Source organism: Symphalangus syndactylus, chromosome 8, assembly GCF_028878055.3.
Source record: "Symphalangus syndactylus isolate Jambi chromosome 8, NHGRI_mSymSyn1-v2.1_pri, whole genome shotgun sequence".
Classification (NCBI taxonomy): Eukaryota; Metazoa; Chordata; class Mammalia; order Primates; family Hylobatidae; genus Symphalangus; species Symphalangus syndactylus.
In genome coordinates, this window is record NC_072430.2 from 117488176 (window position 1) to 117494175 (window position 6000).

The window sequence follows — 6000 nt, forward strand, 5'->3', positions numbered from 1 at the left end:
AGCATTCGCTAGTCATTCATTTAACCCGTACTCACTGAACAAATGGAAAACACTTGAAGGAGAAGAGAGATTCTTTTCCCTTCCCTGGACTTCAACCTTTCTACCTCATAAGACTAGACCTCTAAAATGTTTATGTGCCCACTTTCCTAGACAAACATTCATATAATCACACTGGTTGGTGCCAGTGTGCCTGTGCTGTTGTTGGGGATGTTGTTGATGGGGAAATGGCACAAAAGGTGGGCAGAGAGCAGAACTGTTACCTATATAAATGGAGAGAAATTGGGGCAACTCTCATTAGTTTATTCATTCATGGGTTCATTCATTGATTTATTCAATCTTTAATTTATTTCATGTAACAAATTTCCTGAGAACCTACTGTGTTGCAAGCATTGAGCTAGCACAGCTATCCTCCTTTCAGATAGCTAACTAGCCAGCTGAAAATGAGTTGCTGTAATTTTACAGAGGAAATAACTCAAATAACAACTTGTAGTATTTTCAGTAGTTTTAGTAGTTTGCTTCACTAACATAAAAACGTATTTTTTAAAAAAGGGAAAAAAACTGAGTGGTGCAATGAAAAGCAAAAATACTTTCCTAATTACAGATGTCCATCTGTGTGTCTATTAGTCTTAAATTATCAGTGATTAAATTCTAATTGTAGCAGAGAAACAAGCTTCTAGGCAGTAAAAAAAAAAAAAGCAGTGAAACAGAATACAATGAATACGGGTAATTTATCTATCTCTACATTTAAGCTATATCTAAGAGCGAGCCTGCCTCCTTGCACACCTTTTCTCTGCTTTCAATAAATAAGACAGAGTTTTCAATGAAGTTATGAATCTCTTATCCAAACAGCGAGCTCGAGTATAAAATATGCATGCTAGCAAGTGATAAACACTTTGAAAGGAAATTTTGATGAATTTTCTCATTTGAAGCCAGTTCCCTTTAAGAAGCTAGACGTATGTTTTATGTGTAATTACATAACAACAATTCTATAGAAAAAAATTAATCTCTTCTCCAGAGTTAACGAGATCCTTTCTTTGCAAGAAGTAGAGAGTAGAGTGCATTCCTGCTCTGCAATCCTGAATTTTGCTCAGGGGCATGTAACAGTATCTGAGCCTGCAAGGGCACCCTTCTTCCTACCAATTTCTCAGCCCATTACTAGAGTACCTTAGGCATCAGCTGAGGTGCCTTGTCTTTTTGAACTCAGTGGAATGGACTTGAGCCTTATCTCACACGTGGTGGTAACCCATATTCCTCATTCTTACCATAAATTCTGACAGGGGAGGGGAAGGTGACGATGGTATGTGCTTTTCCTGGCCAATTCTGACTCTGAATTGCTTCTTCTAAGGTTAAGTTATGAATTGTGATGCCCTCCCACAAGAGCTGTGTCTGTACCGTGCCACACAACCCCTGAAGCCGAATAAAGAACTTTCTCCTTGATTCTCCCAGCCCTCCAAAAACATGAGGTGAGTGTGTAGCACTTTCTATTAAGGATAACAAGGCAATTTATACAGTTATCCCAGTGGTGCTGCTGCTTCAGAGCTTTCCTCAAATTTCTATTCCTTTCACTTTATTAGACAGAACAGTTATGCTCTCCATCCTTGCATAACCACAGACACATCAACAGGCTGGCGTAAACAGGGGGCTATCTAGTCTTGCTCTTTCCCTGTAGTGGTACTAGAGAGAGCCATTGAAATCCAGGTCTTTGCTTTAGTCAGCCCCAATTAGACTCTCCAGGGAAGGGAATGGTATTGATTGACTTCTATTGATATGAGTTTGTCACTCTCCATATAAAGCAAAGTAGCTATAGTTCCTTTGGGTTTAAAATAACCATTTGATTTATTTCCATTATACTAGATGGCCTTCAGTATTACAGATTTTGTTTTGCCTGCCACAGGATCACAAGCAAAGCCTTCTCCATACGGACAGGCTTGGAGACTAGCCTCAAGACTTAAAACTCTCATTAGTCATGTCAGCATACTGTAATTAAGGAAGAAAAAGAACCTAAAGTTTCTTGATTATTTACTTTGTGCCCACATGATACACCTATATTCATAACAACCAAGCAGAATAAGTACTAATGTTCCCTATTTTACAGATGAGGAGACTGAGGTCAGAGAAATCACTTGCATAAGATTACATGGGAAATGGGAGCAGGGACAGATGTGGAACTGAGATCTGCCAGCTGGCAAGGCTGTTTCCCTTTCCATCATATCCTGGTTCTAGGAGAAAAAGATGTTAAGCTGTATTTTCCAAAGTATTTGATCTCCCAACCCTGGGAAACTTTGTTTTTAAGACTTTCTCAAACAGCCTCTTAGATTCTCCCAGCAGGTGATGAGGTCCCATTGTAAATGACCCAAGGACAAATAGCTTGTGACTTCAAAGAGCCCTCTTCAACCCAGGGCAAATTCAGGCCTTCATTCCAGGAGTCTGTAAGCAAGTACTGAGTTAAGAGATATCCTAAAATCAATTGGTAAATTGCATGTTTGAAATAAACTAAAAACTAAATTTCAGGGCTGATGCCGGCTTTCAGGGAGATGGGAAAATCATTTGTTTGGAGACAAGAAGCATGTTATGCCGGTAGATGTGTGTACATATGCTTCTATAAGTGGGTACATGCATTCCCACTTTTCCTGCCATGTCTTTAGAAAACCACTTAAGTAAGAATGGAGAAATGTAGCATTGTAGCTTCCCTATAAGCAAGTACTGAGTTAAGAGATATCCTAAAATCAATTGGTAAATTGCATGTTTGAAGTAAACTAAAAACTAAATTTCAGGGCTGATGCCGGCTTTCGGGGAGATGGGAAAATCATTTGTTTGGAGACAAGAAGCATGTTATGCCGGTAGATGTGTGTACATATGCTTCTATAAGTGGGTACATGCATTCCCACTTTTCCTGCCATGTCTTTAGAAAACCACTTAAGTAAGAATGGAGAAATGTAGCATTGTAGCTTCCCTACAGTTTGTGTTTATTTTGTTTATTGCAGTTATATATATATATATATACCACAAAATTAATTTCTGAGTACACAATTGAGTGGCATTACATATATTCACATTGTTGTGCAGCCATCACCACTATTTAACTTAGCATAATGTTTTCAAGATTTGTGCTACTGTTTTAATTGTTTACCTCTTTGCAGTTCCTCTTTGCCAACTCTGGATAATGGCAACAACTTCTTTAGTGGCATGCTGCATGCTCTGTTTGGTCATGTCCAGAGATACCCAAGATAAAGAAATTTGATAAATATACACATTAACTCAGCAAAAATAACATGGTTATTTTCATGAATACTGCACTTGGGCACAGTAGCGAAATTCAAAAGTGACAAAAGTGAGCATTGTATATGAATTTTGCATATGTACATAGTAATATTTTGACACTAGGAAGAATATTTTAGGTTGAAATGTCTATATTTTAATTTAGTAAAGATTTGGCAAGCCCCTGCTATATTAGCGATATCAAGATAGTGAGAAAAAGATCCCACTCTCAATAAAAATATAAAATTATACATGTTTCTTGTGCCCATCATCAGCCATCATTATGAACATCACTCTGAACTGTTATGCACAATAAGATAACTAGAGGGTTAAAAATGAAGGTTTTACTGCTCACATTGAATATTATTTTTAAAAAAGAAAGTCATTTCTATTATAGAGGAGGCATTATGGTCTACTATAATGGCAAGCATATTAAAAACAATGCATTCCTGGTGAAATAATGCTTACAGCACAGTCAACAAAATAAGCAGGCTGCTGAAAAAAGTTTAAATGTCATATTTTATTAATTCTAAGACACATTTCCCTCCACTTTTAGATCTCTCAAATTGAAAGTCATCTTACAACCTATAGATGAAATCTAGTAAATAGAGTAAGATAAAAAGTATCTTAGTTTCTTTCCTTGGGTTGTTTGCCTTTCTTTTAAGGGAAGGTTTGTTTGACTTTTGTGTTTTGTTTTTGACAGCTTGTTTATGAATCTTCCCTTTTCTAGTGTTAATGATTGTGTGAGCCTAGAATTTAAATGGCACAAAACTCTGATTTTTGTTTTTATTCTTTGTTCTGACCATTACCGGGGGGAGTACAGGACACTGAAGCAGAAACAAGGTCTGAAAGTGGCGATGTGGACCCTGCTCCTCTGTGGAGGACTCTGGTACCTGTCTGTGTCTGAATCTTGCCACTTCCACTTATCTAGCTTTGCGATCTGGAAGAGATTAACTTTAGCCTCTCTGTGCCTCAGTTTCTTCAAGTGCTGAATAATGGTATCTACCTCATAGTGCTGCTATGAGGGTTGAGTTTAATATAAGTAAACACTTAGAATAGTGCCTGGCACATACCAAATATTCTCTCAACTTTAGCTGTTACCATTGTGCCTCACTTCCTTGGTGATCTCTTAGATCCCTGTGTTTATCTATGTCCTCATATTGTGAATGACTCCTAAAATGCTATCTTCAGCGTGGGCCTATCCCCTGAAATCCAGGTGTCTATATCCAACTGTTTACTCCATTTGGCTATCTAAAGTTGTCTCAAAATTAACAGGTCTCTAAAAGAATTCAATTTTTTTTTACCTTCATTAAATGATTTCTCCTCCAATTTTCCCAATCTGCATAAATGGCCCCAGATCATCTGTAAGCCACTCTCATTATCTGCCACATTCCACAGTTAAGCTATCAGCAAAGTCTAGAAGCTCTGCCTTCAAAATACATCTAGATCTGACCATTTCTGATGACCATCATAGCATTTACCTTGATTCAAACCATTGACTCCTTCCTGAACAATCGGAGTAGCTTCCTACTGATTTCTCAGCTTCCACCTTACCTCCTATAATCTTTTATCCAGAACGACCCCTTTACATTATGAACCATCGTCATGTTTCTCCTTTGCTCAAGACTCTCTAATCACTTTTCATCTCACTCATAGTAAAAGCTTTAGTCCTAGGGAAGCCCACACAGTGGCATCTGCCTTGGTTCCATGGTACTTCTTGCTCCTCCTGTTCCCCAACTTGACTCTGCTTCAGCCACATTGATTTCTATAAATGGCTCATGCACCATCCTGCTCTTGCTATTGCTTCCACAAATGGTCAGAAAGTTTTGCTCCTTTTTTCTCTTCCTGTCTCTTATCAAATAGACCTTCCTTCCCTGACTACGATGAGGAAACAGTATCCATTTCCCTCCTCCCAGTCCTCTGTTTCTTACTTCATTTTATTTTTCTTCCTCACACTTATCACCACCTGATATGTTATCTATTTATCTCTCTTTCTCCTTGAGATCAGGGACTTTTTGTTCAGGCTGTATCCTTGGGGCCTAGAACTGTATCTGACACATAATAGGGACTTAGTAAATATTGAATAAATGAATGAATAAAATAACTGGTACGTTTGAAACATGACTTTGTTGAGACCCTCCTTAAAGTGTCTGGATTTCCAACTGCAAATAGATTTGTAATTATTATATGGATTTGTGAAAATTTTAAGATTGGATTAGAAGGGCTTTTTTAAGTCAGTAATTTTTTTTTTTGTTTTGTTTTTTGTTTTTTTTTTTTAATTCTATCATGTTTTCCTCCAGAGATTTTGGGGCTGTTTCTCTTATTCACTTGTTCAGAGCCAATGAATGTTACCCTTCAGTTTTCCAAAGTGGTTGCTGAGTGATGAGGCATTTCATCCCTCAGGGAGCTTTAAGTACCGCCCGCACACCATGTACAGTCACTGCTGGCTATGATCAAAACTACGGAATTGATCAAGTCAGAATCTCTTACTAGGAAGTACAGGCAAGGGGCATTCAGACTCTGGGTCAGCTCTGGGAGCCTTTCAAATCTTCCCATTGGCACTTGTGTGAATTTCTAGGGCTCACAAAAGTGAGACACCCAAGGGAGTCTGCTGCTGTCTAATACACCAAAGGATTCCCATAGAACTTCACCCACAACTCTGCAGAGATCCAGATCTCTCTGGCGATGGAGCTCATCATAGACTTTTATAACTTAAGTTCTAATAAAATATTATTTGAACCA